The sequence below is a fragment of the Melanaphis sacchari genome, unplaced genomic scaffold, assembly GCF_002803265.2.
Source record: "Melanaphis sacchari strain LSU unplaced genomic scaffold, SCAv2.0 Contig59_pilon_pilon, whole genome shotgun sequence".
Classification (NCBI taxonomy): domain Eukaryota; kingdom Metazoa; phylum Arthropoda; class Insecta; order Hemiptera; family Aphididae; genus Melanaphis; species Melanaphis sacchari.
The window spans coordinates 873,000-887,448 of NW_020271423.1; the positions used below are offsets into that span (position 1 = coordinate 873,000).

The following is a 14,449-nucleotide window of genomic DNA, read 5'->3' on the forward strand; positions in this document are numbered from 1 at the left end:
TCAGTATTATACTGTTACACAAAATTATAGTCAGAATCATCAATTTCGCATGTAAACATTTTGATAATTAATTCATTTTTAATATTGTTAAATCACATTATTATTAATATTATTAGAGTGCTGCTAATACAGAATAGTTTTACAAAGACTGTATAGAAAACAAAGACTTCAGTACATTACACAAATAGATCCATTGAGTAAATTATATAGATAAAAAATATAAAACAAGTATAACCAGTAACTACTACTGGCGTTGCTATAGTAATACAAATCAGACGAAAACATTTTTTCGGCAGAGACGTTTGTGTTTATGATAATATGTTTTGGCGATAACTGATAACGTATGTTTGAAGATGTCTATAAGCTGATTATGAAACGACGCGTTTACAACACAACTACAAGACGTAACAACTTACAACACGCCTAAAATTAATAGAATAATAATTTGCTTAGTATTGCGATTACTTCCTTATCAAGAAATTATGAATGGGAAATATACGTTGATGTTGTGGCGGGAACTATCATAATTTATCATTATTATTGTTCGTTAATTCATTCTTCACAGATCAAAGACATTGATTCGTAACATACGTTTATAAACATTACGATTAAAAAATATAAATTTTCTTTTCTTAATTCTGAGTAAAATTTATCTGTGCTACAGTACCAAACGTGACTTGATTTAATTAATATTATAATTTAGCTAAAATATAGTCGTGTACAAAATATGTCTTTGAAAAATAAACGGGCAAGTGTCAATAAAAAAAGAAAACTACATGACAATTCGGATGAAATATCTTTCGATTGTAATCTAGATTTGTGTATAAACTCTGAACTAAACAAAGATTCCCAAACATCAATGGAAGGTTACAGAGACTTGTTTGGTGAACTTATACCGCCTGATGAGTGCATTAGTAATGTAGAGGTTAAAAGCAAATCGGTTAAGAAGACACCTGTATCAAAGAAAAGAAAACTTCCATATGAAGATATTTTTATAGATACTCCAGTAATAAAACCTAAAAGAGTCTTTATTTCTACTCCAAAGATGATTAAAACAATGATGGAGGCGCAAAAAGAATTTTACTCCTTTATGGGTGTCAACAATAGTTTGAATGATGTTTCAATTGTATCAAATGATAGCCTTAATGTCAGCGGAGTACAACGTTTACCAGATAGTCCCGTAACAAGTGTAAGAAATGAGAGAAATTCAGAGAATAATGAAAATGATAAGAAATTTCAACAAGTTTTTAAAGGTAAATTAAAATATTACATTGATATTAGTATTTATTATAAAATAAATCCTTGTTGAATAAACTTAAAAAGGACATCTCATTTGTATCTGTTGTCTATGTGTTATTAATATAAAATGTTTACAAATTTGTGTTTAATATAGGTAATCCAATTTATGTTATTACCTTTAGTGTTATTTACGTGTTTTAAAAATTTAAAGACATGAATACTTTTTATGATATCTTATTATTAATATTATAATTTTAAAGCAAGTTATAAACATTTTAAAGTAGTAATATTTTACATGGGTATAATTGTAGTTATGTTGTTGAATGTAGTCTAATAAATATTGACATTTATCAAAATAATTGGTATATGTTGAATCATTATTTAATTACATTGTATATACTAGTAAATGTTAAAATGTATAGTGTAGCAATAATCTCAGAATTACTAAAATGTCACCCTAGTATTATATTATTTTACACTATACAATATTAGTTTCTTATAATGGTCGATAATTTTGATAAATTGTATTAATATAATTAATATAAACTTTATTTACTTATATTATACTATGTGCAGTGTTATGAATAATATTTTTTTTTCAAGTATTCACTCGTACTTAAAATACTACTCAAATATTTTTTCCTTATAAGTTAAAATATTTCAAATACTTTGAAAAAGTCTTTAAAATACTTTTAATTATTATTTTATAGGTTTGTCATTAACGTAACATAGTTGATATACTATTAGTTTATATTTATTTATTATATAGTTGCTTATTGCTCTTCAGAAACATAATATTTTCAAAGTTATTGTTCTGTTATGTTGGTTATTTATTTATTTTTTTTTATCATAATGGTTTAACTCATAAAAAAAAATAAATATTAAGTATTCAATAGAAAAACAAGTATTTGGCGTCGTAACAAAATTTGAATATATTTCAATTAGTGTTATAAATCAATAATATACCATTAATTAGGTTAAATTATTAAAAGTTGTTTATGCTCTAAAAAAAAAGAAGAAAATTATATGTTCATATTACATTAAAACATTACATTGTTTTTCTTTAAATATTTTATTTATTTTAATTCATTTAATTTTATATATATATATAAAAAAATAACATATCTAATATAATCTATTATATCTACTAAACATTGAGATAAAAATTAGTCTCTCTATGACAAATTCACAGTTTAATATAATTGTTGACCTTAATTTATGAAAAATATTTACCAAAGTACAAGCAGTTTTTTTAATAACCCATCAAAATGTTTACTAAAATTTTTTGAGTATTTGATAATAAGTATTAGGAAATGTATACTCTCTAAGCATACGATAAAGTTAACCAGAAAAAATATGCATATGCATAGAAGTTCTTGCTCTACTTATAACTCATAAATTACTCATCCAAATTTCAATTTTTATGTATCGTAATACTCCAATACATATTCTTCTTTAGAATATAAAATTAAAAACTTATAAAATTATTATGATTATGATATATATTTAAATACTATTTCATATATTTTAATCTCAAAAGGAAATTAAGTAAAATAATATTTTCAAAAAAATGTTAATATATTTTGAAAAAATAAGTGTTGTTTGATAAAAGAATTAATCTGTATATTACATAAAAAATACTATATAGAAGGATTTATAGCTTAGTGAGGTTTTTTTTTTTAAAGTAGTGTACATATTTGTTTTTAATATTCATAATTGTTAATTTTTTTAACATACTATTTACTTTTTATTTTTATTTTTTTAGCCTAAAATAAAATTAAATGTTTAATAATTTATTATTTAGGAGTTGTTGCATTTGTTGATTACAAAATTGACAATGAACGCTGTGATTCAAGTATTACTCAAAATCTTATTAATTTGGGTGCTAAAGTCGTAAAAACATTCAATAAAAAAGTAAATATTATGATTAGTTATTAATCCTTCAACATTTTTTCTTAATTTTTCTTAATTTTGTTTATAGGTTACACATGTGATGTTCTGTGATGGTTACCGTAGTACATATAATAAAGCAATTGAACGTAACGTTCCATTAGTATCAGCAAGATGGATGAAATATAGCAAATTAGCTAATAAGTTGCAAGATCCAGCCGACTATCCACCTGTAGGCATGGAAAAATACACCAAAACACCATCAAAAGTTATCAATATTCCGGTAAGCAAATATCAATATTTAATTTTAAATTATATTTCAATGGTCTTTGCTAAAATTACTTACGTAAAATGAATCTTAAAAAATGATTGTGCTTCAGATAAACATTGTTGATTACTATTTTATTTTTTTGCAATCAATTATGTTTATGTACAATTTATTAAAAAATGGTTAATTCCATTATTATTTGATTAATTAGTTTGTTTTTTAATTAAAAAAAAATTTGTATAGCTATACTAGAGGTATGATTAAACTTCATATAGAGAAAAATTAACAAACAAAATATAGTGTAATATTAATTGTATAATATTCTCAGTTCATGAGTCAATCGGTGTTGATGTATCTCTTTTTTTAAAATTAATTCAATCAAAATAGGCAATCTACTTATGATGGATAAATATAGCACTTAGTATATTTTTGAACTTGATTCAAATAATCTCTAAATTTTTCTTATGTCTTTAATAATAATCTCTGAAACAGTCATCTAAATTAGTTGAATAGTTTTTGAATTAATAAGCTACAAATAATATCATGGTCTTTTTTTTGCACATTTAAATTACAATCAATCAACAATTTTGAAATATAAACTTCTCTTTCAAAATTAGCTTAGGTTGAAAAAAGTGTTAAAAATACCCTCTGATTTAAAAAAAAAAATCTTAATATAACATTTATTGAAATAGGTCCCGTAGTTTCTAAGATATACAACAAATCATATAAATAAAGAAATATATCTACTCTTTTAAGCCTAAGCTTGTGATGGAGTAGAGAGTTTACAATAGTAATAAAATTGCGTAAAATTAGAATAAAACAAAAATAGATAAGATGAATCTTTTCACATCAAAAAGAAAACAAACTATCTCTATAAATTAGATATAAAATAAAATACAAAAATCAGGTACATGATACTGACCCATTAACGATTTTACACAATAAATAAAAAGTGTAACATAAATTATAATACAGTTAATATACAATACAATATAATATATATACGAGTATAAGAGAAATATAGCAAATTTAAAATATCATTATTCGTAGTTAATATTAAATAAACAATTTGATTAAAATAAAAATCATAGCCACCGAAATGCAGACTATTAGTTAAGTAATAATTAATTCTGTGAATAGTCTTTTATAGACTATTTTTTTCTCATTAACTAGACTTTCGTGAATATTTTTTTTGTAAATTTTTGGCATCTGGTTAAAATAAGTAGTACCTAAATAGTCAATAAAAGATTGCCCAAAATCTTTTTTTGTATATTTTACAGGCAAATTATAGGCTCTATGTTCCTATGACTCAAGTGCCTGTCGTTATTGAAATCAATTAATTTTTTTTTATTTTAAATAAAATTGCAAATTTTTTGTATAAGTATCTTATTGGAAAAACACATAAATTCTTGTAAATCATTTTTGTAGAACCTACTAAAGATTTGCTATTTAGTTAATTGGTTTAAGAAATTAAAAAAAAATTTTCTTTGATATCTTCTCATACCAAAAGGTCATATTGATACATAGACTGATAGAAGGTAAAATAAATGGTACATAGAGTTTGTACTGGTAAAATATCTTTAAGTTTTTTAAGTTCAAAGAATTTGTGTAATGAAAATCAAAGTTTCCCTACTAAGTTATTGGTATGGGAATTCCACTTCAGATTATTATCGATAATAATACTTAAATAACACATTTTTGGTATTTGATTAATTAGTTTACAATTTTGCATTTTGTTTATCAATTAATTTTTGTAATAATTTTTAAAGGAATGTTGTCATTAGTATTCTTATTTATTGATATAAACAATTTTATCAGAATTCATATTTAAGTTTAGTTCTTGTATGTATTTGTACATTAAGTTTAGATCATGTATTGCTTTGAGGTATATCCCTTCCCGATATTTATCCAAAAATTACAGACAAATATTATTTTTGTAGGTCACGATCATGCCATTAATATTTGAATCACAAATTTTGTTAATGTATAGAATGAATTAAATGGGACCTAGAACACTATCCTGTGACCATAAACAATAAACAACAAAATATATACATAATACGTAATAATACCTCTAAATTTTATATAGTTGAAAATCCAACAATGTCATTAGGGTTAGGGTTAGGCAAGATCGCTGGAACCACTGCATATCGTCTGGAGAAGAGTATTTTGAAGGCGATATCTTTAAATAATATGTAACTTCATTTTTGTAATTATTAAAAATAAAATCTTGGTACTTTTTGAACAGACCTTGTATATAATGTATACATACATAATTATATGTGTGTGTATTTGAAAAAGAAAAAAATTCTTATATTCCATTAACCTTAGATGGAATATATTCAAATCATTATTTTTAAAACAAAATAGGTTGTATGTCAATGTTAATGCCTGATTTGAGTTTTACACCTACAGAAGAAAAAGATAAAAAAATAGATAATACTAAAGATACTGTATATGTATTTAAAATAGATATTAATTTAGAATCTTTAATTTGTAGATTTATTTATTGTAAAATAAACAGCAAATATTTCAATAAAAAAAAAATGTTTGTTATGCATCATGCATGTACATTTGTTTACCCAAAATTAATTAATAGTATTTTTGAATTAAATGACTCAATATGTATAAAAAGAAAAAAAAAACCAATAAATAAGAGACATTTTTATTGATGAATGAAAACCCTAATGACATTGTTGGATTTTCAACTATATAAAATTTAGAGGTATTATTACATATTATGTATATATTTTGTTGTTTATTGTGAATTTTTGGATATTTACATAAAGTTTTAGTGTTTTTAATTTTTTTATTGAAAAATAAATAAATAAAAATTTATTTTTTCAGAAATGCAAGACATATCAAAAATTTCTAGAACCAAGTAACATTGAACGTGACCAACTATTTAAGTCGACATGTGATAATCTTATGAAACAATTTAATCTCAGCATAAACCATTGTAATGAAAACAAAAATAATTGTTGTAATATTGAAACTTCTCAAAAAACTATTGTAAATACTAAATAACTAAGTAAGTTTCTAATGTTAGCAGATTAATTGTTAATTATAACTAAATAGCATTAGATTTAATTGTTTTTTTTTTTTTTGTAAATATTAAAGATTATAATATTACGGTAAAATGTATACATGTGCTAATTATATTATATTATATTATAATATTTAATATAATCTTTTGATACAATTTATATTTATTTATCTATTGTTCTAATATAAATATAATTGAAAGTTTAAACCATTGGTGAGATCACCCAGCATTCATTCATAATTGTTAAACCCCCAAACTTAAATTTAAAACTAGTATATTTTTACTGTTCTTTTTTAGTATTTCATGAAATAATAATAAATATCTTGTAAGAATCAAGTTAATTCTCCTTTTAAAACCTAAACCTGTTTTAAATTCATACAATTTTTTAAAGAGTTTTGTCAATATATTTTTCTATTTTATCATTAAAAATCACTTAAAAAGTGTAAAAATTGCTAAATTATTATTTCAGAGATTGTTTTTAGTTAGGTAAACATTAAATTTATTTTAACTCCCTATGATTAAAAAGTTATAAACAGCTATAATGTTTTACTAGCAGCTAATTGTTGTATATACTTTTTATAACCTCATAGGTTTTATAGGTTTTTACATATTGTTACTGTATATGCAGTTGTATAAGTAAAAATTGTGGACGATTCATTAAATCAGAGGTTCCCAACCTTTTTTGACTTGCGGCACCCTTGGACATTTTCTAAAAATCTGGAGGCACCCTATGCTCTATAGTCTATGCTATAGAGTACTTCGGTTCTATTTATTAGTACATAATTATAATCAAAAGTAGTAAGGTGTAGGTGCATACTATATACATATTACATTTTATAAACAAATTATTACATTGTAATTATTTTTATTTTTAATTATTATTTATTTTTATTTATTATTTAATTTACAATATTAATTTAAAATTAGGGAACTTATTTATTTATTTATTATTGGAACTAATGTGACACTTGGGTTTGTTTTTTTTTTACACAAATCTTTTATTTGTGGCCGAATAGTTGAAAGATATACTCTCATTTCTTCTTCAATGAACTCCATTTTCATTCGTTTATTTGATTTTATGTTAACAAGAGTGGAAAATCCTTGTTCACATAAATATTATGTCGAAAACTGCAGTAATATTTTTAGAGCTTTTTTGCCAATTTCAGCGTGAATTTTTTCAACCTGAATCCAAAATTCATTTAATGAAACATTTTTGTATTTTAATAAAAGAGTTCGATTGTTTCGTATTTCAGCGAGCTCTTCTTCTTCTTCAAGGCTAAATTCAGTTAAACATATATTTTTATCAAATGGATCATTTATCCAATCATACTCGGAAATATCTAAATTAGGAAAATACTTGTCTATACTTTCTTCTAAGGCAGTCAAATGCTCCATTATAAATGTCATAACTTTGGAACTTTCTTCTGTTACAGACAATGAAGGTAACATACCAAATTGATTTTTTCGCACACGTTTTTTCCAGATTTTTAATTTATCTTTAAGAGTAAATAACTTACTACACGATGTTAATATACTTTCATTTGGTCCTTGCATACTTGAATTTATTTGATTTAAGTGTGAAAATATGTCTGTCAAGTATGATAGTTTTTCCAACCGTTTTTTCGTTCGTTAATAATTCACAAAATTCTGGTACATTTTCAAGAGTAAAAAACACGATAAGTTTATTTTTTAACTCATGTACTCTGGACAAAACTTTACCACGCGATAGCCATCGTACTTCTGTATGTAAAATAAGTTTAGTAAATTGTGATTCCATTGCTTCACATAATAAAGAAAAAAGTCGTGTTTTTTAATGGTCTCATTTTAATAAAATTTACCATTTTTATCACTTCATTTTATCACTTCACACATTTTTTAACTGAGGACCGATAGTTTTTGCTACTAAAGCTTCTCTATGAAGGAAACAGTGAGTTGCAAGTATAGTTTTATTACACTTTTTTTGCCAATGTATCAAAACCTTTTATAGAACCAATCATACTAGGAGCGTGATCAGTGCAAATACCATAACAATAATCCCAAGATAAATTTAATATTTTAAGATAAGAATCAATAATATTAAACGCATCAAGACCAGTTGTCGTTTCTTTCATTTCTTTGCAACAAAAAAATTGTTCTATAATATCATCATTATTAATAAAACGAATAAATCTAATTAAATAACATTTACCACTTGTGTCAGTGGATTCGTCAATTTGAAGACAAAAACCATTTGAAGCTTTAATTTTTTCTCCCACATTTTTTTTCTATGTCTGATAAGATGTTGATTCAATATTATGGTTAGTTAACATTTCGTCTTCATTTAATTTTCGTTTTTTAACAATAAATTTATCCATTATTTTAACTAAAATTGAATTATATAAAATTATAAAATATCTAGACACGACTGAAATACGTATATATGTTTCGCAATGATGACCAAAACCAGACTGATTGTACTGAAATTGTTAGTATACCTATATTATTAAATTACTATTGTCGATACATGTTTTATAAAAATTAAGATAAGATAAAAGCACAAGACATTGAAGCGATAGCAATGAAACTGGTATATGAACATTAAAATAGATCGAACATCGTAATATTTCTACAAAATATATGAAACATGATAGGTTTTATATTATTATAGTCCGCTTTATTAATCACAATGCTATATTTTTAATGAAATTGTTTTTTCTAAAAAAATATTTCAAATAATTTCACGGCACCCTGGTTGGGAATTTCTGCATTAAACACTTGTTCACAGAAAAAATTTTTTTTTGTATATTTGAGAATATTTCATCGGTTATAGAATATTTAGCATATTTAGCATATTTTGGAAGATTTGGTTCATTTTGAGAAAAAAAAAATGTCAATTTATCATAATTTCAATTAATAAGTACCTGGAAAAAATTGCTTAAAAAAATGGATAATTAGTATAATTTTTTTTGTATCATTTTGATATAAAAAACACGATATGAAATATTTTTATAGGGAAGAACTCATGAGTATTCCTTTACCACCTAAACCAGTTGTTAATAGATGGAGCATATGGTTTAAAGCTGTGATTTTTAATACTGATCATTACTTAGGGATAAAACTATTTTTAAACTTGGATGTTTTTGAATATTTTTAAGTGAATATAAACAGAATATTTGCAGATTTTTTAGAGAATATAAACATCATATTTAAGGCATATTTAGAGAGTATGAATATGGACCCTAGTTATAACTTGCATTGACATTTCTAAAATATTAGAATAGCGCTACTTGATTAAATAGTATTTATCGTTCTAAAAAAATATTGCTTTACTCTTATAGTTGTATTAATACTCATTTTTATTTTTAGGATGATCTTTACAAATTAAATGATATTGTTAATATATTATCAGATCAACTATGTAAAATATTAAACAAAATTGATAGTTTTGTACTAGATGAACAAATAGATGAGTTAAATACATCAATGTTAATTAAAATGTTAAGAAAACACCTCACATCTGATGGAAAGAAGGATAGAACATCTAAAGAACTTGATAGTCAAATAGTTAAAATTGAAGATCAACTAAATTTAAATTTTCAAGCTAGAAAATGATTTTGTAAGCTATTATTTCCTTCTGATATGGATTTAAATAACGTTTATGAAATCAATAATTTTCCAACTAAAACTAAAGACAGTAATTTAAAAAAATGCCTATAATTCTACGATTCTCCAGGCACCTAAAGACTCTTTAGTAGATAATAATATAGTATCACAGTCAATTGCTTGTACTGGAATGATAAAAAGGTAAACCAAAAAAAAAAAATTATTATTATTCATATTTATTTTTAAAAATAATATTTTTGTTGAAACAGTGAAATGAAAATATTAAAGTCATCTATAAAAAACTTAGGAAAATTTACTTTTCATACTAAGTTGAAACCTTTGACTACTTATTTAATTACCAAATCACAATGTAATAAATCATTAGATATTCTATTTGTAATGGCTTATGGCTGTTTCATTGTTTCAGAAGACTGGGTAAGATACTTTACAAAGATTAATTTTTATATTTTGTAAACAATTTAATAATTGAAAAAACTTTATGTTATTTTATTATAAAGGTATACAAATCACACAAGATTGGAAAATGGTTATCTCATCAACATTATTTGATTTCAGATTTGTCTGAACCTGTTAAAGTAAATATCTTAACTCACACATATTTTATTTTTTTTATATACATAATTATTTTTATTTTTAAGGAATTTTAAAAAAAACGTTGCACAACATTTGGGCCAGTGTTGAAATTTCATATAGGTATTTAATAACATTGGTAGAATATACATATCAGATACCTGTAAATCACCTAAACTCTTAAGACAATTGGTGCATGCTTGTGGTGGCCATTGTACAAGTACTAAATCTATTGCAAATATTGTGGTAGGTAATATACTGCAAATGGATAGTAAATCATGAGAAATGGATTTTAGACTGCATAACCCAAGGGATATTGTTAAATAAAAGTCAGTATAAGTTAGTTAATATTAATGAACATTGATATTTTGACCTGAAATAATTTTTATACAAACCAGTGTGAATAAACCTTAAAATTTTTATTATAATTTGTATTTCCTTTAACCTATTTTTATATATTTAAACCATATATTATTTTTTTTGTCTATTTTGTGTATTTTCTTATTAAAAATCATTCTATAGTAAGCTTAATGTGTTTTTGGTTATAAAGATATAAAATAATTCATATGATTTTTTTGATGATCATTTTCTATTTTGCTTAAATAATAAAATATTATGGGTAACTATATACAATTGTAAGATTATTAAATGGCATCAATTACCACTCACTTTTCTTTTATCCTTTATTAAAGAACGCCAAAAGAAGAAGAAAATTATATTTTTAGATTCTGAAATGAAATTATAAACTTAAAAGTAATGTTTATTTTTTTTTAAGGACTTTTTTTATCTGTAGACACTATTTACTTTTTATTGAGAGACATGCCTATTTAATTTGATATGATTTAAATTTTTATAATTCCTGTATTTGTAGTGTTTTTGACTTGGTGAAAACTTGATGTTGATCTGTTATTTTTTTTTTTTTCAATAGTTGTAATTGTTCTGATAAATTTCTTTTATCTAGTCTTACAAATACTTTTATGATAATAAATTAGTATTCTTCTTTTTCTTTTCTTAAAATTATACATTAAAAAATATATTTAACTATACTTTTCATTTAATACCTAACTAACACTTATATTTTGTTGCTCTTAAGTCTAAATCATCATAAAACAATTAATTTAATATTTATTTAATACCTCTAAGTCACTCTAGTATCTTAACTTATTCATCCATTCATTTTCATTTTGTCTATGATTGGTATTACCCTTACACTACCCTTAATGAATTAATTTCTATTCTATCCCTTTCCTAGTCACAATACACATCCACCTTAGCAATCTCACTTTATTTTTTGTTTTATTATCTACTGCTGAAGTCTCCAATTTTTTTCCCTTGGACTGGTTCTGGACCAAGTTAATTAATGTTTTAAAAATAGTTTATTAATTTTCATTGTTTTTATTTATTAATTTTTTACTAAAACATTTTGGCTCTCTACGTTTAAGAATGTTTTAGGTATGGTCCACCGTAAAAAGATGTTTCCAATTTCTGATATAGCTTAACTTTCCGATTTATACAATATGACATCATTACTGTTTTATATAATCTACTTTTTAATCTCTGCAGCAAATAAAAATTAATTCTCAATAAGTTGTTTAGTTGCATTTAAAACTAGTGTTGAAATTAATTATTAAATACATTTTGTGCTAAAATAATTATACATTTTTCTTTTAATTAAATATCATTGATAATAAAATTAAATTTTTTGAATGAATTAAATACAATTTTCCTTTAAATCATTAAAATTGTTTTACTTTTGATACAAATAAAAAAATTAAAATAAATTTTGCTTAAAAGCAATAAATTGTATCTTTTACAATATTATTATATCTATTTGTATATATTTTTTCACAACTAAGTCATTGCTGCTTGTGTCAAATACTTTGACGAATTACTTTGTTGTTAAACGTGACAGGTGGGCAATCAGATTTGCGCATTGTAAAAGTTATACGAGTAGACTTGTTTTCATTAATTTTTATTTCCACTGCTTTATATTTAGGTGACTTTGGGTCATCCGACAAGCAGTCAAGGAATCCTGGTGTGACGCTGAAATTAAGAGTGTCGTCAGGATATGTATCAAGGAAAGTGTAGGGTGTTTTTAGTATGTCGTGGTTGAACATAGAATAAAGAAAGGGGACGATGTCGTTACCTTGTGGGACACTTGCTATAATTAATACTACTCAAAATTTTGACCTATACCTACAATATTGCTGACCACACAACTTTTTTACAAAATTTTCTTAGACTAAATAGGATCAACGAATACATATAAATTCTTTAGATGTGCTTTTCTTTGATTTGTAATAAACATCTAATCTGTTTGCTGTAACTAACACCAAAATAGATTTTTTTTTTTAGTTATGAAGTCTTCTAACTGTGGAACTGTATCAACATTAATCATAAATGTATGCTGTAAATCTTGAATTGAATACTTTGCGGTGGATGTTTTCCTTTATAATTACGCATTGATTTTTTCGTAGTTGAAATAAATACCGCATGTAAGAAAATATAAAAAATATAAGCATCGTGACCATCTGAAAAATAATAAATAATTTGTAATATGTAATATTTAATGCTTAAAGAGAATCTTTACTTTCTAGAGGGTTCTATTCCAGAACTTCACCAAGCAACTTTGAGAATCTTTGATTTTTAATTTTAACAAATTTAATAGTTTAAATAATAAATCTGGATAAATTGTCTACTAGTTTGATGCAGATGGATAAATCATATTTCAATTTAGTTTTTAATAATGTTAATACGTATATACTTATTTGTAACCAGCTGGGAGTTTGTAACTTATCCAATATTTTAATGCCTGAGTAGTACTTTGACTCCTTTTAATATAATTTAACCTATATTTAACAGTAACTCTCCAAATAATTTCAATTTAATTCAATGTGCAATAATCGAGTTTCAATTTTTTTTAGTATTGAACAGTATAATTTTCTAAATCTTTAATTACATTTTCTAGTAACAATTTATATTATGATTGTCAGCTATGAAAAAAACGAATAGACTTTCATTAGAATTACAATGGGTACACAGTCGTGTCGCGTTCGTCGCTCATAGAAATTTATTCTCACCTGCGCTGCTGAAAAATACAGTTGCGTCGTGGTTATAGACACTTGTATAGGAATCGCACCTTAACAGTTATTTTTTTTATAATAATAACAATTGATAACAGTTTTCAATTTGTATAAAAGTTTAGCATCACTAAAATACTCTCTTTCTGTGCTCTCATCACCTTACCGAAATTGAAGTGGTATCATGGAGAGAATGGTAGAAGCCAGAGGGTACGACGTCACTCGCTTACAATATACATAATTATTAATTACCAAACCATTATATCTTAGTGACTTAGTGTATGGTATTTGGTATGGTAACAAAGTATTGTTTCATTCTCTCAGTAGTATTGATGTACATTAAAAATTGATACTTCAATTGATATTTTCCAAATCTGTTAATTATTATTATAATTTAGTTTTTTTTTTCACACATAATTGTAGTTGTGTATAGCAACCGATAAAATGTAATGCATTAGTATTTTTAAGTTGTTAGTAAACAATATTGTGATTAATTTTACAGTCTACGTAATTGTAATAGTGTTTGGTCTATTTATAGGTATAGAAATATAATTATCATCCGTCATGAAAGAGGATTCGTCAGAAATACATTCTATAGAACCGAAGTACTTCTTTGGGTTAACCACTGGCCTGTCCAATAATTGTTTATTTTTAAATGATGAAAAACTCGTATATCATGCATCTGGTGTTATTGTTATACACGATTACTCGAATAATTCCCAGAAGTTTGTGTACTTGAACGAACCACAAAAA

The 14,449-nt window shown here is 24.2% G+C and overlaps 1 pseudogene; it reads left to right on the forward strand.

The window, feature by feature from the left end:
• The first annotated feature begins 364 nt into the window (after positions 1-364).
• Positions 365-12,704, forward strand: LOC112600035 (annotated as a pseudogene).
• The last annotated feature ends 1,745 nt before the right edge of the window (positions 12,705-14,449 follow it).